At 38.0% G+C, this 23231-nt stretch overlaps 1 pseudogene; it reads right to left on the bottom strand.

Moving 5' to 3' along the window:
* Positions 1-20932, bottom strand: part of LOC102175659 — a 141852-nt pseudogene extending 120920 nt beyond the window's left edge.
* Positions 20933-23231: the final 2299 nt, after the last annotated feature.

The raw sequence follows: 23231 nt of genomic DNA, 5'->3' as shown, positions 1-23231 counted from the left end.
TTCTTCGACACTAGGATAATATTCATCAATTCTATTTTCCAGGTGTCTTAAAGAACTCACAATCTTTTACTCTACCTTTGAAGATAAAACATAAAATTTCAGTATTGCCCATTCATAACCTTTACCTTTCAAAAATATCATCATTCTTTACTACAACGTTCTCTTGAAATAGGAAATATATGAGAGAATATTGATATAACTTCTGTATCATTGGAGAAGGGAATGGCTACTTATTCCAGTATTCTGGCCTGGAGAATTCCATGGACTGAATAGTCCATGGGGTCACAAAGAGTTGGAGGCAACTTAAAGACTTTCATTTGCTGTATCAAAGATAATATTATGGTCAAGTCATTCCCTTCAAATATTAAGGGCCTAAAATAAATAGCCCAGTAATAAACTGTCTGTTTCTAACAGCTGTACCACAAAGGGAACTTTAAAAAAATAAATAAATAACCATCTGCAATTATGAAATGTTGCCATATTGTGAACTCCTTGGACATTTTGCACATATTGCTCCGTTTGCAGGACTCAAACTGGGCTTAATACTTAATGGCTGGATCATTGTAGAATTATTTTGGAAGATCATATTAAATATTAAAGATTTGATATATACTGAACACAAACAGTATTGAGGAAAATTTTTAAGTACTCCTGCCTTCCTCAATCACTTTCCTTCATTTCTTTTGTTTTTGTAGTTTGTTTTTGTTTGCTTTTTATATGAATTTATTTATTTTAATTGGAGGTTAATTACTTTACAATACTGTAGTAGTTTTGCCATATATTGACATGAACCCGCCATGGGTATACATGTGTTCCCCATCCTGAACCCCCCTCCCACCTCCCTCCCCACCCTATCCTTCTGAATCATCCCAGTGCACCAGTCCCTAGTAACCTGTTTCATGCATCGAACCTAGACTGGTGATCCGTTTCACATATGATAGTATACATGTTTCAATGCCATTCTCCCAAATCATCCCACCCTCACCCTCTCCCACAGAGTCCAAAGGACTGTTCTATACATCTGTGTCTCTTTTGCTGGCTCACATATAGGGTTATCATTACCATCTTTCTAAATTCCATATATATGCATTAGTATACTGTACTGGTGTTTTTCTTTGTGGCTTACTTCACTTTGTATACTAGTCTAGAGTTTCATCCACCTCATTAGAACTGATTCAAATGTATTCTTTTTAATGGCTGAGTAATGTTCCATTGTGTATATGTACCACAGCTTTCTTATCAATTCGTCTGCTGATGGACATTATAAACAGTGGCTATTATAAACAGTGCTGCAATGAACATCAGGGTAGACGTGTCTCTTTCAATTCTGGTTTCCTCGGTTTGTATGCCCAGCAGTGGGATTGCTGGGTCATAAGGCAGATCTATTTGCAATTTTTTAAGGATTCTCCACACTCTTCTCCATAGTGGCTGTACTAGTTTGCATTCCCACCAACAGTTTAAGAGGGTTCCCTTTTCTCCACACCCTCTCCAGCATTTATTGTTTGTAGACTTTTGGATCACAGCCATTCTAACTGGCGTGAAATGGTACCTGATTGTGGTTTTGATTTGCATTTCCTTTCTTTCTTATCACACACTAGCTGAATCTATGTACAGAGGCTTTTAAGAAAAAACTAGGATGATTTGAACATAGTCACATTTTTATGAGCATGACAGAGCTCCAAAGGTCCTTGAAGCACTAAATTCTAGATCAAAACCCTAATTTTGGTGGTAAAGACAAATGTTTTCATTTGCATTACATAATTGTAGGACTTATAGATATTAAATCAAGATTATCCAAAAGGTCTGAATGAATTCTTACCCAGCTTCATCTGCCATTTCTTGAAGCAGTATATCCACTTGGTTCCAGCAATTTTTTTTTAATGAGAATTTGTATTTAAATTTTATTTGGATTTTGAGTAGGTTTTTTTTTTTTTCTGATCTAGCTTTAAAAAAAGAAAACTGTTCAACAATTTTTAAAAGAAAGTTAAAAAAAAATTTCCACCATATGGAGCTGAATTATAAAATATTTATTTCTAAATTATGTGAAATTATAAAGCCTTAAACTATGAGGTTATGTGAAAAATATTTGCAGTCATATTCATACATGCTGCTGCTGCTAAGTCACTTCAGTGGTGTCCGACTCTGTGCAACCCCATAGACGGAAGCCCACCAGGCTCCCCCATCCCTGGGATTCTCCAGGCAAGAACACTCGAGTGGGTTGCCATTTCCTACTCCAATCCATGAAAGTGAAAAATGAAAGTGAAGTCACTCAGTCGTGTCCGACTCTTAGCGACCCCATGGACTGCAGCCCACCAAGCTCCTCCATCCATGGGATATTTCCAGACAAGAGTACTGGAGTGGGGTGCTATTGCCTTCTTCGATATTCATATATAATTTGAATATATTATATATATATTCAGAGTGAACCAATTTATAAAGCTCCGTTTTTACTCACTTTGCTTGTATTTAAAATGTAATACATTTAAATTATAGATTAATCATAACTGTCCCTTCTGCTAGTTGATGCAAATTTGATATTAAAGATTACTCTTTTAATAATATCTAAAGATAAATAAGGGGCTTCCCTAGTGGCTCAGAAGTTAAAGCATCTGCCTGCAATGCAAGAGACCTGGGTTCAATCCCTGGGTTGGGAAGACCCCCTGGGGAAGGAAATGGCAACCCACTCCAGTATTCTTGCCTGGAGAATCCCATGGACAGAGGAGCTTGGTGGGCTAAAGTCCACGGGGTCTCAAAGAGTCAGACACAACTGAGCGACTTCACTCAAAGATGAATAAAATATACATACTGAGATAGTTACAACAGTAGGGGAGTTCTCAAGGAATAGAGTCCAATTACTCAAAAAAAAAGTTTTTAACTCAGTTAAAATATTTTAAGTATACAGATGGGAATGCTTAGATATAGTTACCACTCTACCACTAACAAGATACATTATTTTAAGCAAATCTCTAATGAGGCCATTGGGACTTAATCTCTCTTGGCTTCCATTCACCTTCAAAAAATACAGAATTCAGAAAATAATATATCAAATATTAATGTAAATTTAGATGGCATTGTGTTTACTTCATATCTGAAATAGCATTATTTGTATTTTTAAAATTTACTTAAATAGTATCATACTATGTATGCGTGCATGCTAAGTCGCTCAGTCACATCCAATTCTTTGTGACCCCATGGACTGTAGTTCACCAGGTTCTCTGTCCATGGGATTCTCCAGGAAAGCATACTGGAGTGGGTTTCTATGCCCTCCTCTAGGGATTCTTCCTGACGCAGGTATTGAACCGAAGTCTTTTATGTCTCCTGCACTGGCAGGCAGGGTTTTTGTTGTTGTTGTTGTTGTTGTTGTTTGTTTTTTTGTTTGTTTGTTTTGTTTTTTTACCAATGAGCCACTTGGGAAGCCCTTTACTGCAACTTGTTTTTTTTCATTCAACCTTATAAGATCTAGTTGTATTGATCTAGTTGGTCTACAAGTCTAGTTCATTAACTTTCATTCCTGTATAATAGTGCAGTATAGAAATACTCTAGATTTTATTCATTTTGATTCTGGACATTTACACATTTTCCCCTGATCTCTTCTGATTATAAACTGATACAATGAACATTTTTGTGTAGAAGTATATTTGTACATCCACAAAAAATGTTTAATACTTCTACATAAAAATGTTCATTGTACTACTGTTTATAATCAGGAGGAATTAGGGGAAATTTTCTAGAATCAAAATGAATGAAATCTAGAGTATTTCAATACTGCACTATTATACAGTAGTGAAAGTTGAAGAACTAGAATTGTAGATCACAATACAACTAGGTCTTATAAGGTTGAATGAAAAAAGCCAGCTGCAGAACAGTATATAGTATACATTGTATAAGGGCTTCCCAGGTGGCTCAGTGGTAAAGAACCAGCCTGCCAGTGCAGGAGACATGAGACCTCAGCTCAATCACAGGGTCGGGAAGAGTCTATTTGTACATATGATTTGATGGGTGGCTTAGACAGTAAAGAATCTGCCTGCAATGCAGGAGAACCAGGATCAATCCCTGTATCAGGAATATCCCCTGGAGAAGGGAATGGCAACCCACTCCAGTATTCTTGCCTGGAGAATTCTATGGACAGAGGAGACTGGCAGGCTACAGTACAAGGGGTCACAAAAAGTCAGGCATGACTGGGTGGCTAACAGTAATATTTGCACATACATGCAGGGATTTTTTGGTATAAATTTAAAAGTAGAGGTATTAGCTAGCTCATATGTTACATGCATTTTCATATACTCTGATCACCTCAAAAATATTAAATGAATGTCAACTTTATGTCAGATACCATTTTAAGTGCTAGGGACAGAATAATAAACAAAAATGATAAAAAAAAAAGACTTCTGTTTTCATAGAGCTTATTGTTGTTAAGTTGCTCAGTTGTGTCCAAATTCTTTCAATCCCATGGACTGCAGCATGTCATGCTTCCCTATCCTTCACCTTCTCCCATAGTTTGCTTAAACTCCTCTCCATTGAGTTGGTGATGCCATCCAAGCATCTCATCCTCAGTGGCCCCCTTCTCCTCCTGCCCTCAGTCTTTCACAGAATCAGGGTGTTTTCCAATGAGTCAGCTGATTGCATCAGGTGGCCAAAGTATTGGAGCTTCAGCATCATTCCTTCCAATGAATATTCAGGGCTGATTTCCTTTAGGATTGATTTGTTTGATGTCCATGCTGTCCAAGGGATCTTCAAGAGTCTTCTCCAGCACCACAGTTCAAAAGCATCAATTCTTTGGTGCTCAGCCTCTTTTATGGGTCAACTCTCACATCCATACATGGAGAAACCATAGCTTTGTCTAGATGGACATTTGTCGTCAAAGTGATGTCTCTGTGTTTAATATGTTGTCTAGGTTTGTCATAGCTTTTCTCCCAAGGAGCAAGCATCTTTTAATTTCATGGCTGCAGTCACTATCCCCAGTGATTTTGGAGCCCAAGAAAACAAAATCTATCACTTTCCATTTTTTCCCCATCTATTTGCCATGAAGCGATTGGACCAGATGCTGTGATCTTGGTTTTTTGAATATTGAGTTTTAAGCCAGCTTTTTCACTCTCCTTTTTCAAATTCATCAACAAGCTCTTTGATTTCTCTTCATTTTCTGCCATTTGGACGGTGTCATCTGCATATCTGATGTTATTGATATTCCTCCTAGTTATCTTGATTTCAGTTTGTGCTTCATCCAGTCTGGCCTTTTGCATGATGGCTAAATATAGGCTCAATAAGCAGGGTGACAGTATACAGTGTTGATGCACTCCTTTCCCAAGTTTGAACCAGTCCGTTTTTTCCATGTCCAGTTCTAACTGTTGCTTTTTGACCTGCATACAGGTTTCTCAGGCATTCCAATCTCTTTAAGAATTTTCCACAGTTTGTTGTGATCCACACAGTAAAAGGCTTTAGCACAGTTAATGAAGCAGAAGTAGGTGCATTTCTTGAATTTTCTAGCTTTTTCTATGATCCAATGGATGTTGGCAATTTGATCTCTGGTTCCTCTGTCTTTGCTAAATTCAGCTTGTATATCTGGAATTTCTCAGTTCATGTACTATTGAAGTTTAGCTTGAAGGATTTTGAGCATTACCTTGCTAGCAGGTGAAATGATCGCAATTGTTCAGTGGTTTGAGCACTCTTTGTCATTGCCCATTTTTGAACTGGAATGAAAACTGATATTTTCCACGCCTGTGGCCACTGCTGACCTTTACAAATTTGCTGGTGTATTGAGCACAACACTGTAACAGCATCATCTTTTAGGATTTGAAGTAGTTCAGCTAGAATCCCCTCACCTCTGCTAGCTTCATTCATAGTAATGCTTCCTAAGACCCACTAGACTTCACACTCCAGAATGTTTGTCTGTAGGTGAGTGATCACACCATCGTGTTTATTCAGGTCATTAAGACCTTTTTTTTACAGTTCTTCTGTGTCTTCTTGTCATCTCTTCTTAATATCTTCTGCTTCTGTTGGGTCCAAACAGTTTCTGTCCTTTATTTTGTGTCCATCTTTACATGAAATGTTCCCTTGTTATCTCCAATTTTCTTGAAGAGATCTTTCCCATTTTATTGTTTTCATCTATTTCTTTGTTTTGTTCACTTACCAAGGCTTTCTTATCTCTCCTTGCTATTCTTTGGAACTCTGCATTCAGATGGGTATATCATTAAGCCTAAATTCTATTATGTGCAGATAATAATGTTCAAGGGGAGTATACAAAATTTATAAAAATTATGAAGATGATTGTACAATGGAGAAAAATAAAGCAGGGGTGGAAGATAAGGAGTATAGCACATGGTAAATGTGTTACTGACATACTTCTAAGTAGCATGGTCATAAAAGACCTCACTGAGAGAATGCCATTTGAACAAAGAGCTGAAGGAGATGGGGGAGTGTGAAATGAGGATGCATGCAAGGTAGAAGGAAGAGATTCAGGGAGAGGAACCTGTAAGTGTAATGACTTTGAGGAAGAAATGTAGGTTGTGTGTTTGATAAATAACAAGGAGACCAATAACTTAGTAGAGTGATGGACAATAACCGAAGATAAGGTCAGAGAAGACAAATGAGGAAGATTCTAGAGGCCACTATAAAGAATTTAGATTTTATTTTGAGTGAGATCTTGAGCCATTTAAGGATTCTAAGCAGAAGAATTATTTCATCTGGCTTGTTTTAACAGGACTGCTCTGGTTACTACATTAAGAGTGGATTTTTGATATTACCATATTGCTTTTCCAAAGTGAATATACCAATTTAAATTCTAATTACTCATTAGCAGGGCATGAGGATTTGGGCAGCTAAGCATGTTCAACTAGATCCCTCTCCATTTCTGTTATAAGATTTGGTTGACTTTTTATCAAGAATGTTGTGCATATACCTGAATATCATCAGCACCTAGCACAATACCTGAAATGGGGAATTTTTGATGATACGTGAATGAATCTCAAAATTTTTCAGAGCTAAAAGACATTCAGATATCATCAAATCCAACCTTATATTCACAGATGTAAGATACTCAGACCCAAGGTAGTGAGTATCTTAAGGTCCCAAAATTAATTTTGCCAGAGTGGGGATTAGATATCCAAGTGTCCTGACTTTGAGTTAATTTTCCAGTCCCCATGTGTTTTCCTAAACTTGACCATAAAAATCACCTGGAAATCACCTCACATGCCTGAATAAGAATCAGAAACTCTGGGACAGTACTTCTCAAAATCAGTGCCTAAATATCACCTGTAAACCTTATTAAAATGATTCTGATTCAGTGTATTTGTGGGTAGGATCTGAATGTCTGGAGTCCTGATGAGCTCCCAGATGATACAGATACGCCTGATTTTTTCACAACACTTTATGGAGCAAGGCTATGGAAGATGTATAAAAGTAGAAGATGTATAAAAGTAATAGCTACATTACAGACAAGCAAAAACAGAGAATTCAGCACCATCAAACAAGCTTTTAACAAATGCTAAAGGAACTTCTCTAGACAGGAAACACAGAAAAGGTGTATAAACTCGAACCCAAAACAACAAAGTAAATGGCAATGGTATCATACTTATCAATAATTACCTTAAATGTAAATGGGTTGACTGCTCCAACCAAAAGACAAAGACTGGATGAATGGATAAAAAACAAGACACCTATATATGTTGTCTACAAGAGGCCCATCTCAAAACAAGGGACACATACAGACTGAACGTGAAGAGCTGGAAAAAATATTCCATGCAAATAGAGACCAAAAGAAAGCAGGAGTAGCAATACTCATATCAGATAAAATAGACCTTTAAATAAAGGCTGTGAAAGAAGACAAAGAAGGACACTACATAATGATCAAAGGATATATCCAAGAAGAGGATATAACAATTATAAATATATATGAACCCAACATAGGAACAAAACAATTTGTAAGGCAAATGATAACAAGTATGAAAGGGGACATTAACAATAACACAACAATAGTGGGAGACTTTAAAACCCCATTTGCACCTATGGATAGATCAACTAAACAGAAAATTAACAAGGAAACACAGACTTTAAATTATGCAATGGCATTTAGACATAACTAATATCTATAAGATATTTCAACCAAAAACAACGAATTTCACCTTTTTCTCAAGTGCACACGGAACCTTCTCCAGGATTGATCACATCCTGGGCCATAAATCTACTCTTGGTAAATTCAGAAAAATTGAAATCATTCCAAGCATCTTTTCTGACCACAATGCAATAAGATTAGATGTCAATTACAGGAGAAAAATTATTAAAAATTCCAACATATGGAAGCTGAACAACATGCTGCTGAATAACCAAAAAATCACAGAAGAAATCAAAAAAGAAATTAAAATATGCATAGAAATGAATGAAAATGAAAACACAACAACCCAAAACAAAAGCCCAGGACCAGACGGCTTCACATCTGAACTGTACCAAAAATTTAGAGAACAGCTAACACCTATCCTACTCAAACTCTTCCAGAAAATTGCAGAGGAAGGTAAACTTCCAAGCTCATTCTATGAGGCCACCATCACCCTAATAACAAAACCTGACAAAGATGCCACAAAAAAAGAAAACTACAGGCCAATATCACTGATGCACATAGATGCAAAAATCCTTAACAAAATTCTAGCAAACAGAATCCAACAACATATTAAAGAGATCATACATCATGACCAAGTGGGCTTTATCCCAGGGATGCAAGGATTCTTCATTATCTACAAATCAATCAATGTAATACACCACATTAACAAATTGAAAGATAAAACCCATTTGATTATCTCAATAGATACAGAGAAAGCCTTTGACAAAATTCAACATCCATTTATGATAAAAAAAAAAAAACACTCCAGAAAGCGGGCATAGAAGGAACATGCTGCTGCTGCTGCTGCTAAGTCGCTTCAGTTGTGTCCGATTCTGTGCAACTCCATAAAGGACCTCAACATAATAAAAGCCATATGTGACAAACCCACAGCAAACACTATCTTCAATGGTGAAAAGTTGAAAGCATTTCCCCTAAAGTCAGGAACAAGACAAGGATGCCCACTCTCACCACTACTATTCAACATAGTTTTGGAAGTTTTGGCCACAGCAATCAGAGCAGAAAAAGAAATAAAATGAATCCAGATTGGAAAAGAAGTAAAACAATCACTGTTTACAGATGACATGATTCTCTGCATAGAAAACCCTAAAGACTCCACAAGAAAATTACTAGAGTTAATCAGTAAACATAGTAAAGTTGAAGGATATAAAATTAACACACAGAAATCCTTTGCATTCCTATACATTAACAATGAGAAAACAGAAAGAAAAATTAAGGAAACAATTCCATTCACCATTGCAAAGAAAAGAATAAAATACTTAGGAATATATCTACCTACAGAAAACAAAAGAAGTATATATAGAAAACTATAAAACACTGGTGAAAGAAATCAAAGAGGACACTAATAGATCGAGAAATATACAGTGTTCATGGATCGGAATAATCAATATTGTGAAAACGAGTATACCTCCCAAAGCAATCTATAGATTCAATGCAATCCCTATCAAGCTATCAATGGTATTTTTCACAGAACTAGAACAAATAATTTCTCAATTTGTATGGAAATACAAAAATCCTCGAATAGCCAAAGCAGTCTTGAGAAAGAAGAATAGGACTGAAGGAACCAATCTGCCTGACTTCAGGGTATACTACCAAGCTATAGTCATCAAGACAGTATGGTACTGGCACAAAGACAGAAATGTCTATTAATGGAACAAAATAGAAGGCCCAGAGATAAATCCACGCACCTATGGACACCTTATCTGTGACAGAGAAGGCAATAATATACAATGGAGAAAAGACAATGTCTTTAACAAGTGGTGCTGGGAAAACTGGTCAACCACCTGTAAAAGAATGAAACTACAACACTTTTTAACACCATACACAAAAATAAACTCGAAATAGATTAAAGATCTAAATGTAAGATCAGAAACTATAAAACTTCTCCAGGAAAACATAGGCAAAACCCTATCTGACGTAAATCACAGCAGGATCGTCTCTGACCCACCTCCCAGAGTAATGGAAATAAAAGCAAAAATAAACAAATGGGATCTAATTAAACTTAAAAGCTTTTGAACAACGAAGGAAACTATAAGCAAGGTGAAAAGACAGCCTTCAAAATGGGAGAAAATAATAGCAAATGAAGCAACTGACAAAGAATTAATCTCAAAAATATACAAGCAACTTCTGCAGCTTAATTCCAGGAAAATAAACAACCCAATTAAAAAAAAAAAATGGGCCAAAGAACTAAACATACATTTCTCCAAAGAAAACGTACAGATGGCTAACAAACTCGTGAAAAGATGCTCAACATCACTCATTATCAGATAAATGCAAATCAAAACCACAATGAGGTGCCATTTCACACCAGTCAGAATGGCTGCGATCCAAAAGTCTACAAACAATAAATGCTGGAGAGGGTGTGGAGAAAAGGGAACCCTCTTACACTGTTGGTGGGAATGCAAACTAGTACAGCCACTATGGAGATTACTGTGGAGATTTCTTAAAAAACTGGAAATAGAACTGCCATACAACCCAACAATCCCACTGCTGGGAATACACATCAAGGAAACCAGAATTGAAAGAGACACGTGTACCCCAATATTCTTTGCAGCACTACTTATAATAGCCAGGACATGGAAGCAACCTAGATGTCCATCAGCAGGTGAATGGATACGAAAGCCATGGTACATATACATGATGGAATATTACTCAGCCATTAAAAATAATAGATTTGAATCAGTTCTAATGAGGTGGATAAAACTGGAGCCTATTATACAGAGTGAGGTAAGCCAGAAAGAAAAACACCAATAGAGTATACTAACACATATATATTGATTTAGAAAGATGGTAATGATAACCCTATATGCAAGACAGAAAAAGAGACACAGATGTATAGAACAGTCTTTTGAACTCTTTTGGAGAAGGTGAGGGTGCAATGATTTCGGAGAATGGTATTGAAACATGTATATTATCATATGTGAAACAGATTGTCAGTCCAGGTTCAATGCATGAGACAGGTTGCTTGGGGCTGGTGCACTGGGATGACCCAGAGGGATAGGATGGGGAGGGAGGCGGGAAGGGAGTTCAGAATGAGGAACACATGTTCACTCATGGCTGGTTCATGTCAATGTATACAAAACCACTACAATATTGCAAAGTAATTAGCCTCCAATTAAAATAAATAAGTTTTAAAAATAGCTACATATATCCTCTCTATAAGACATACACATGAATACATTCTTCCTTCTTTTTTTAATATAAATTTATTTATTTTAATAGGAGGTTAATTACTTTACAATATTGTATTGGTTTTGCCATACATCAACATGAATCCACCACAGGTATACACGTGTTCCCCATCCTGAACCCACCTCCCTGCCCATACCATCCCTCTGGGTCATCCCAGTCCACTAGCCCCAAGCATCCAGTATCATGCATCGAACCTGGACTGGTGATCCATTTCATATATGATATTATACATGTTTCAGTGCCATTCTCCAAATCATCCCACGCTCGCCCTCTCCCACAGAGTCCAAAAGCCTATTCTCTATATCTGTGTCTCTTTCACTGTCTCGCATACAGGGTTATCATTACCATCTTTCTTAATTCCATATATATGTGTTAGTATACTGTATTGGTATCTTTCTGGCTTACTTCACTCTGTATAATAGGCTCTGGTTTCATCCACCTCATTAGAACTGATTCAAATGTATTCTTTTTAATGACTGAGTAATACTCCATTGTGTATATGTACCACAGCCTTCTTATCCATTCATCTGCTGATGGACATCTAGGTTGCTTCCATGTCCTGGCTATTATAAACAGTGCTGCAATGAACATTGGAGTACATGTGTCTCTTTCAGTTCTGGTTTCCTTGGTGTGTATGTCCAGTAGCGGGATTGCTGAGTCATAAGGCAGTTCTATTTCCAGTTTTTTAAGGAATCTCCACACTGTTCTCCATAGTGGCTGTACTAGTTTGCATTCCCACCAACAGTGTAAGAGGGTTCCCTTTTTTATACACCCTCTCTAGCATTTATTGCTTGTAGATTTTGGATCACAGCCATTCTGATTGGTGTGAAATGATACCTCATTGTGGTCTTGATTTGCCTTTCTCTAATAATGAGTGATGTTGAGCATCTTTTCATGTGTTTGTTAGCCATCTATGTGTCTTCTAAATAAACAAATGGGACCTAATTAAACTTAAAATCTGTACAACAAAGGAAACTATAAGCAAGGTGAAAAGACAACCTTCAGAATGAGAGAAAATAATAGCAAATGAAACAACTGACAAACAACTAATCTCAAAAATATACAAGCAACTCCTGCAGCTCAATTCCAGAAAACTAAACGATCCAATCAAAAAATGGGCCAAAGAACTAAATAGACATTTCTCCTTCTTCCTTCTTAAATGTAAAACTTAAGTATAGGCCTGTTTTATTATTAGTTACCTCTCAGTGAAACTCATCACTTGCAGCAAAATTTTGATGGATGGTTATTGAATTTTCTATTAACCTATTTTATAAATTTTATGTTTTCCATATTATCATCTGAAGTGGTGATGACACAAATTTTTTTAAATTTGATTAACCATGTGATTGGTTCTAGGATCAAAAAGAGTGATAAGGAAATACATTTTGTACCTTCGTATTCAAGTTAACAAAATTTTTGTTTCTGGCTCATCCAAACTAGTTTCAAATTTAATTTTCTCTGTAGCACATATCTCTCTAAATTGCAGATTCAACAACATCCTAGAAAACATCTTAGTTTTCTGAAAAAATAATTGATATTGTAATTTATTATATGTTCTCTTGTGATTTGTCTATAAATAACATGCTTACAGAGTAGGCAGGAAGGAAAATTCATGCAATGAGATTAATTAACTGGGGTTAGGATAATACCTAATACCCACTGGTCTCTGTGAGCCTCTAGTGCTCAGTAAGGACCACCGGCATCAAGGGAGAACCAAGTTCCAGACTTTCTAAGCTTGTGACCTATAATAATTCTTAGAACTTCAAAATAAGATAGGAAATGTCTTCTAATATGTTCCCAGGAATCCAAAGTCAGAGCATAACTTCCTACTTGCATTTTGAGGATATAGCAAGTTTACTTCACATTCTAGACAAGAGTTAGCCTCACAAAGCCATTGTATTTTGAAATTAGATAATTTGACACAGAGGGGTGATATGGAGAGGGAGGTGGGAGGGGCGTTCAAGATGGGGAACACGTGTGCACCCATGGTGGATCCATGTTGATGTATGGCAAAACCAATACAATATTGTAAAGTAATTAGTCTGCAATTAAAATAAATATTTTTTTTAAGTTAGTCTAAGGAGAGAAAGTATTCTTACTTGTGGAGTTGTTAAGGTAGTAGTACTGGTAATAGTGTCTTCCATTTGTTGTGTTTGAACATCCTGTGCTTCAAACTGCAGTATCAAATTTATCCTCTTCAGGGCAGAAATCTGGAAAAAATGAATATGGTCATAAGAAAAAACTTTCTCTGAAAAGATACTATCGGAATAACAATTTATTTATTTATTTACTTTTACCTTTTCAAGGTTCATACTCCTTAGTTTAGCATCCATAGACTTAAATACATCTGCAATGGACTCGGTTACCTGTAAGGAGTATTTAAAAATGACTGAGATGGCAATGATGACCCTGTATACAAGACAGCAAAAAAGAAACAGATGTATATAGCGGACTTTTGGACTCAGAGGGAGAGGGAGAGGGTGGGATGATTTGGGAGAATGGCATTGAAACATATATACTATCATGTAAGAATCGAATCGCCAGTCTATGTCTGATGCAGGATACAGCATGCTTGGGGTTGGTGCACGGGGATGACCCAGAGGGATGTTGTGGGGAGGGAGGTGGGAGGGGGGTTCATGTTTGGGATCTCATGTACACCCGTGGTGGATTCATGTCAACGTATGGCAAAACCAATACAGTATTGTAAAGTAAAATAAAGTAAAAATAAAAATTAAAAAAAAATGACTGAGAATCCTGTAATATAAACAATCTCAAAATTTTTATAGTTTCTTATTTTACTTGCAGATCATCTTACAAAATTATTTACCATTTTATTAACAGTAAAAATGCAGTATATATTTCTGGTCTAGGCACTGACTATCTTTTATCTTTATTCACTTCAAGACAACTAATTAGACCTTAGTTGAAAAGCCACTACAAAAATCATTTTCCTCACTAAGCATTTTGACTATATCTCTCCTTCCCATGAAGGACTTTACCAGTAAGTACCCTTGTAGTACCTTGCAACAAGGTGACTTTAGACTTCTGACAATTCTTAATACCTTCAACAACTTAAATCAAAATACTAAGGTTTACTTTGCCCATTGTTACTGCAGTTTCAACTCTGGCTGCCACAGCATCAAACCTAGCACTCATTCTCAAGAACTTAATTGCTTGTTCCTTCTGACAGATTACATCCTTATCATGTATTCATGCAACTTCTGTATTTCCCTTCTGAATAGCCTGTTTTTAACAGAGCAGAAGTAAATAGTGAAAAAAAAAAAAACACTGAAAAGAAATACTGGGAGCGAAAGTACAGATATTTTAGAAATGGGGAAACAATGCTCAAATAACCAATTTTTAAAAATATTTAAGAGCTTTTACAATTAGTTTTTTAGCAAATAAAAGGAGAATTTGGGAGCCATCCAAAGATGGTGGAGGAATAGAATGGGGAGACCAATTTCTCCTCCAAAAATTCATCAAAAGATAATTTGAATGTTGTGCAACTTCCACAAAAAAATGTTTGAATGCTGGCAGAGGACACCAGGTACCCAGAAAGGCAGCCCAATCTCTTTGAAAGGAGGTAGGATAAAATATAAAAAATGGAAACAGAGACAAAAGATTTAGGGATGGAGACTGTCCTGGAGAGGGTGTCATGAAGGAGGAGATGTTTCCACACAGTAGGAAACCCTCTCACAGGCATGTCTGTGGGAAACTTTGGAATCTCAGAGGGCAAAATAAATTGGAGGAAAAAAAAATCCCACAGAATGCATGCCAAACTGCAACTACTAGCATAGAAGTGGTACAGCAGCAAGTGAGAGCTGAGTAGGGAGGCACAGGCTGCATAGTTAGTCCTTAGGGTAAGGACCGGGACTAAATGTCCTGAGGACAATATGAGGGAGCTAATGTGAGATAGTAACACAAGTTATTGGATCACTAGAGACTATATATATATATATATATATATATATATATATATATATATATATATATATCTTTCCTGCAAAAGGCTCTAACTCTTCAGAGTGACCCCTGGTGCTCTCACAGAACAAATTATTGAACGAATACCAAAGGAGAGCAACCCAGCTGCCATATACAGCCCTCCCTCCCAAGAGGCAGAGAGGGAGATGTATGACAGCCAGAGCCTGAAGGCAAGGGGCTGCTGCCATCTTGGCCCCAGATACCTCATCTTCCTCCCAACTATGGGCAGGCCAGTTTCTAACCACATCTTCCTGGGATTCTGGATGCTTCACATCTGCCAGGAGTGTCACAGCCTGAGATCAGCTTCCCAGAGGAGACACACAGCACACCTGAGACTGTGCCCTCTGGGCACAGCAGGGAAACCAAGCGGTCGGGACTGAGTAGGTGCATAACACGCATAGCCCATCTGGGTCAGTGTGCTTGCCAAGTACCTGGTCACCTGAGTTGCTTGGACCTGGGAAGGGCAAAAAATGAACAGCCCATTGGGGTCTGTGCCCTTGCAGAGTACTCAGGCACCTGAGCAGCTTAGCCCAGGGAAGGGCACAGATGCAGCACACACTTGGGCCAGTGCCACTGCAGAGCACCATGAAGCCTGAGCAGTGTGGACCTGGGAAGTACACACTGCCTTGGGCTGTGTCAAAACCAGTGTGGTTCATCCACTGCAAGCACTTCTCACACATGACAGTGGTATTTGTTTACAATGTCCCTCCCTCCCCACAGCACAACTGAACTGATGCTGCTAAGTCGCTTTAGTCATGTCCGACTCCATAGATGGCAGCCTACCAAGCTCCCCCATCCCTGGGATTCTCCAGGCAAGAACACTGGAGTGGGTTGCCATTTATTTCTCCAATGCATGAAAGTGAAAAGTGAAAAGTGAAAGTGAAGTCGCTCAGTCGTGTCTGACTCTTAGCAACCCACGGACCGCAGCCTACCAGGCTCCTCCATCCATGGGATTTTCCAGGCAAGAGTACTGAAGTGCATTGCCATTGCTTTCGCTGCACAACTGAACAGGTGAGCCTAAATAAGTGGCCACATTCACCCCTTGTGTCAAGGTGGAAATTAGATACTGAAGAGACTTACAAACAGAGGAAGCCAAAATAAACAAAGAAGGGAGAAGTGCTCTGGAAGTAACAGGTGCAACAGACTAAGACCCTGCAGTTAATGCTGAGACTGTGCATGTAAGGAACAACCAGAGACCTTGAGAAGAAGTATAAGCTGGAACAAGGGGCTATCTGAGACAGAATTGACCCAACACTGTCTCAACTGCTCTACAGAAGTTCCTAGATATATTTTTACTATTATCACTTCTTAACGTTTTTGAAGCATAAGTTCTTTATTATGCCTTTAGCTTTCATTTTATAGCCTATTATTACCTTTCAAAAAACCCCTATTTTAAAAAACAAATTCCATATATGTTTTTTAAATTTTTGTGATTGATTTTGTTTTGTATTTTTTATATTGTATTTTTAAGACTCTAACCTCTATTCTAGGTTCCCAATCTTTGCTTCCCCATATTTTTAATCAGTTTTGTACCTGATTAAAGTATCCATTTTCAGTATCCATTTTCACTTAGAGATTTGATTACTGGCTTGATTGCTCACTCCACTTTTGATTCTCCCTTTTCTCCTCTAGGTCACCTCTATCTCCTTCCTCCCTCTTCTCTTCTCTACATAACTCTGTGAAACTCTCTGGGTGTTATGGGCTATGGAGAGAAGTTAGGGATTTGACTACTGACTTGATTGCTCCTCCCCTTTTGACTCTAACTTTTCTCCTCCTGGTACCTCTATCTCCCTCCTCCCTCTTCTCTTCTCTATATAACTCTATGAATCTCTGGGTGCCCCTGGTTGTGGAGAATTGTTTCACCATTAACCTATGGGTTTTATATTCTGTGCTCTATGGATGAGAAATCTTGAGGCTACTGTAATAGATGGATCAAAAGCCAGAGGCAGGAAACTTAACTCCAGAACTTTAGAACATCAGAGAACATCTGACAGCAGAGAACATTAATAGATAAGAGCTCACCCCAAATTCTCCATACCTACACTGAAACCAAGCTTCACCCAAGAGCCAACGATTTCCAGTGTAAGGCACACCATGCTAATTTTCCAGAAAAACTGGAGCACAACACTGAACATTAAACGACAGGCTGCCCAAAGTCATGCAAAACCCATGGACACCTCAAAAGTCACTACTGCACACTTCATTGCACTCCAGAAAGAATAGGTCCAGTTCTACCCACCAAAACACAGATGCAAGCTTCCCCAAACAGGAATCCTTGACAAGGCACTAGTCCAACTCCACCCACAGGGAGCGCACTCCACAATTAAGAGGAATCATGATCTTCCAGCCTGAAGAAAGGGCACCCCAAACACAGCAACCTAAAAAAAAAAAAAAAAAAAGGCAAGGCAGAGAAATATTCAGCGGGTGCAGGAACATGATAAAAACCCACCAAACCAAACCAAAGAAGAAGAGATAGGGAGTCTACCTGAAAAAAGAATTCAGAATAATGATAGTAAAGATGATTCAAAACTTGAAAACAAAATGGAGTTACAGATAAATAAACTAGAAACAAGGATTGAGAAGATGCAAGAAATGTTTAACAAGGACGTAGAAGAAATGTCAGCTCACTCCAGTATTCTTGCCTGGAGAGTCCCATGGACAGAGGAACCTGGTGGGCTACAGTCCATGGGGTCACGAAGAGTCAGACATGACTGTGCGATGACTAACACACAGAAGAAATAAAGGAGAGTCAATCAATAATGAACAATGCAATAACTGAGATTAAAAGCACTCTGGGGGGAACCAACCATGTAACAGCTCAAGCAGAAGAGAGGATAAGTGAGCTGGAAGATAGAATTGTGGAAATAAATGAAGCTGAGAGGAAAAAAGAATTAAAAGAAATGAGGACAACCTCAGAGACCTCTGGGACAATGTTAAATGCACCAACATTTGAGTGATAGGTGTCCCAGAAGAAGACAAAAAGAAAGGGCAGGAGAAAATACTTGAGGAGATAATAATCCAAAAGTCCCTAAAATGGGGAAAGAAATAGCAACCCAAGTCCAAGAATCTCCTATTTATCCCAAATAGGATAAACCCAAAGCAAAACACTGCAAGACACATATTAAACAAAGTAACAAAAAATTAAACACAAAGAACAAATAATAAAAGCAGCAAAGGAAAAGCAACAAATAACAGACAAGGGGATCCCCATATGGATAACAGCTGACCTTTTAATAGAAACTCTTCAGACCAGAAAGGAATGGCAGGACATACTTAAAGTGATGAAACAGAGAAACCTACAACGACGATTACTCTGTTGAGCAAGGATCTCATTCAGATATGAAGGAGAAATCAAAAGCTTTACAGACAACCAAAAGCAGAGAATTCAGCACCACCACATCAGCTCTTCAATAAGTGCTAAGGGATGTTATCTAGACAGGAAACACAGAAAAGGTTTATGGAGCTCAAAACAACAATGTAAATGGTAATTGGAACATCCTTATCAATAACTACCTTAAATATAAATGGGTTAAATGCTCCAACCAAAAGACAAGGACTGGCTGAACGGATACAAAACAAGACCCATACATATGCTATCTACAATAGACCAACAACAAACCTAAGGCTAATGCGGACTGAAAGTGAGGGGATGGAAAACAATATTTCATGTAAATGGAGACTAAGAGAAAGCAGAGTAGCAATACTCATATCAGATAAAATAGAATTTGAAATCAAATCGTGAGAAGAGACAATGAAAGACACTACATCATGATCAAAGGATCAATCCAAGAAGATGTAAAAATCATAAATATATATGTGTTCAACATAGTTAAGTTCAGTTCAGTCTCTCAGTCATGTCCGACTCTTTGCAACCCCATGAATCACAGCAGGCCAGGCCTCCCTGTCCATCACCAACTCCCAGAGTTCACTCAATTCACGTCCATCGAGTCAGTGACGCCATCCAGCCATCTCACCCTCGGTCATCCCCTTCTCCTCTTGCCCCCAATCCCTCCCAGAATCAGTCTTTCCAATGAGTTAACTCTTCACATGAGGTGGCCAAATTACTGGAGTTTCAGCTTTAGTATCATTCCTTCCAAAAAAAATCCCAGGGCTGATCTCCTTCAGAATGGACTGGTTGGATCTCCTTGCAGTCCAAGGGACTCTCAAGAGTCTTCTCCAACACCACAGTTCAAACGCATCAATTCTTCAGTGCTTAACCTTCTTCACAGTCCAACTCTCACATCCATACATGACCACAGGAAAAACCATAGCCTTGACTAGATGAACCTTAGTTGGCAAAGTAATGTCTCTGCTTTTGAATATACTATCTAGGTTGATCATAACTTTTCTTCCAAAGAGTAAGCGTCTTTTAATTTCATGGCTGCAATCACAATCTGCAGTGATTTTGGAGCCCGCCCCACTAAAAAAAAAAAAAAGTCTAACACTGTTTCCACTGTTTCCCCATCTATTTCCCATGAAGTGATGGGACCGGATGCCATGATCTTCGTTTTCTGAATGTTGAGCTTTAAGCCAACTTTTGCACTCTCCTCTTTCACTTTCATCAACAGGCTCTTTAGTTCCTTTTCACTTTCTGCCATAAGGGTGGTGTCATTCGCATATCTGAATCTATTGATATTTCTCCTGGCAATCTTGATTCCAGCTTGTGTTTCTTCCAGTTCAGCTTTTCTCATGATGTACTCTGCATAGAAGTTAAATGAGCAGGGTGACAATATACAGCCTTGACGTACTCCTTTTCCTATTTGGAACCAGTCTGTTGTTCCATGTTCAGTTCTAACTGTTGCTTCTTGACCTGCATACAGGTTTCTCAAGAGGCAGGTCAGGTGTTCATCTCTCTCAGAATTTTCCACAGTTTATCGTGATCCACACAGTCAAAGGCTTTGGCATAGTCAATAAAGCAGAAATAGATGTTTTTCTGGAACTCTCTTGCTTTTTCCATGATGCAGCAGATGTTGACAATTTGATCTCTGGTTCTTCTGCCTTTTCTAAAACCAGCTTGAACATCAGGGAGTTCACGGTTCACGTATTGCTGAAGCCTGGCTTGGAGAATTTTGAGCATTACTTTACCAGCATGTGAGATGAGTGCAATTGTGTGGTAGTTTGAGCATTCTTTGGCACTGCCTTTCTTTGGAATTGGAATGAAAACTGACCTTTTCCAGTCCTGTGGCCACTGCTGAGTTTTCCAAATTTGCTGGCATATTGAGTGCAGCACTTTCACAGCATCATCTTTCAGGATTTGAAACAGCTCTACTGGAATTCCATCACCTCCACTAGCTTTGTTCGTCGTGATGCTTTCTAAGGCCCACTTGACTTCACATTAAGATATCTGGCTCTAGGTGAGTGATCACACCATCATGATTATCTGGGTCATGAAGATCTTCTGCTTCTGTTAGGTCCATACCATTTCTGTCCTTTATCTAGCCCATCTTTGCATGAAATCTTCCCTTGATATATCTAATTTTCTTGAAGAGATCTCTAGTCTTTCCCATTCTGTTTTTTTCCTCTATTTCTTTGCATTGATCACTGAAGAAGGCTTTCTTATCTCTCCTTGCTATTCTTTGGAACTCTGCATTCAGATGCTTATATCTTTCCTTTTCTCGTTTGTTTTTCACCTCTCTTTTTTTCACAGCTATTTTTATGGCCTCTTCAGACAGCCATTTTTCTTTCTTGCATTTCTTTTCCATGGGGATGGTCTTGATCCCTGTCTCCTGTACAATGTCTTAAACCTCCGTCCATAGTTCATCAGGCACTCTGTCTATCAGAGCTAGGCCCTTAAATCTATTTCTCATTTTCACTGTATAATCATAAGGGATTTGATTTAGGTCATACATGAATGGTCTAGCAGTTTTCCCTACTTTCTTCAATTTAAGTCTTAATTTGGTAATGAGGAGTTCATGATCTGAGCCAGAGTGAGCTCCTGGTCTTGTTTTTGTTGACTGTATAGAGCTTCTCCATCTTTGGCTGCAAAGAATATAATCAATCTGATTTTGGTGTTGACCATCTGGTGATGTCCATGTGTAGAGTCTTCTCTTGTTTTGTTGGAAGAGGGTGTTTGCTATGACCAGTGCATTTTCTTGGCAAAACTCTATTAGTCTTAGCCCTGCTTCATTCCACATTTCAAGGGAAAATTTGCCTGTTACTCCAGGTGTTTCTTGACTTCCTACTTTTGCATTCCAGTCCACTATAATGAAAAAGACATAAATCAAAAAATAAGTCAAAATATGCATAGAAACAACTGAAAATGAAAACATGACAGTCAAAAACCTATGAAACTTAGTAAAAGCAGTGCTAAAAGGGAAGTTCATAGCAATACAAACCTATCTCAAGAAACAAGAGAAACATCAAATAAACAACCTAACTTCACGCCTAAAACAACTAGAAAAACCAGAAATGATTAACCTTATAGTTAGTAGAAGGAAAGAAATTATAAATATCAGGGCAGAAATAATTGGAAAAAAATGAATGAGAGTATAGCAAATATCAACAAAACTAAAAGCACATTGTTTGAAAAGATAAATAAAATAAACAAAGCATTAGCTAGACTCATCAAGAAAAAAAGAAGAACCAAATCAATAAAAAATTAGAAATGAAAATGGAGAAATCACAACAGACAACACAGAAATTTAAAAATATCATGAGACTACTATGTGCAATTATATAGCAATAAAATGGACAACTAGGAAGAAAAGGACAAATTCTTAGAAATGTATCAGTTCAGTTCAGTTCAGTCTCTCAGTCGTGTCCCATGAATTGTGACCCCATGAATTGCAGCACACCAGGCCTCCCTGTCTATCACCAACTCCCGGAGTTCACACAAACTCACATTCATTGAGTCGGTGATGCCATCTAGCCATCTCATCCTCTTTTGTCTCCTTCTCCTCCTGCCTCCAATCCCTCCCAGCATCAGAGTCTTCTCCAATGAGTCAACTCTTCACATGAGGTGGCCAAAGTACTGGAGTTTCAGCTTTAGCATCATTCCTTCCAAAGAACACCCAGGACTGATCTCCTTTAGAATGGACTGGTTGGATTTACTTGCAGTTTAAGGGACTCTCAAGAGTCTTCTCCAACACCACAGTTCAAAAGCATCAATTCTTCAGCGCTCAGCCCTCTTCAAAGTCCAACTCTCTCATCCATACATGACTACTGGAAAAACCATAGCCTTGACTAGACTTTGTTGGCAAAGTAATGTCTCTGCTTTTGAGACATGCTATCTAGGTTGGTCATAACTTTTCTTCCAAAGAGTAAGTGTCTTTTAATTTCATGGCTGCACTCACCATCTGCAGTAATTTTGGAGCCCCAAAAAATAAAATCTGACAGTGTTTCCACTGTTTCCCCATCTACTTCCCATGAAATGAGGGGACCACATGCCATGATCTTAGTTTTCTGAATGTTGAGCTTTAAGCCAACGTTTTCACTCTCCTCTTTTACTTTCATCAAGAGGCTTTTTAGTTCCTCTTCACTTTCTGCCGTAAGGGTGGTGTCATCTGCATATCTGAGGTTATTGATATTTCTCCCAGCAATCTTGATTCCAGCTTGTGCTTCTTTCAGCCCAGCATTTCTCATGATGTACTCTGCATATAAGTTAAATAAGCAGAGTGAGAATATACAGCCTTGACATAGTCCTTTTCCTATTTGGAAACAGTCCGTTGTGTTATAACCTTCCAAAATTGAATCAGGAAGAAATAGAAAATCTTAACATATCCATCACAAGAACAAAAATTGAAACTGTAATAAAATGCCTTCCAACAAAAGACCAGGACCAGTTGGCTTCACAGGTGAATTCTACCACAAATTTAGAGAAGAGCTAAAAACTATCCTACTCAATTTCTTTCTGAATACTGCAGAGGAAGGTAAACTCCCAAGTTCATTCTGAGTCCACCAACAGTCAAACACCAAACCCAAAGTTGCTACAAAAAAAAAAAAAAAAAAAAAC

This window comes from Capra hircus, assembly GCF_001704415.2.
Source record: "Capra hircus breed San Clemente chromosome X unlocalized genomic scaffold, ASM170441v1, whole genome shotgun sequence".
Classification (NCBI taxonomy): domain Eukaryota; kingdom Metazoa; phylum Chordata; class Mammalia; order Artiodactyla; family Bovidae; genus Capra; species Capra hircus.
This window is presented reverse-complemented; position numbering and strand designations above follow the sequence as displayed.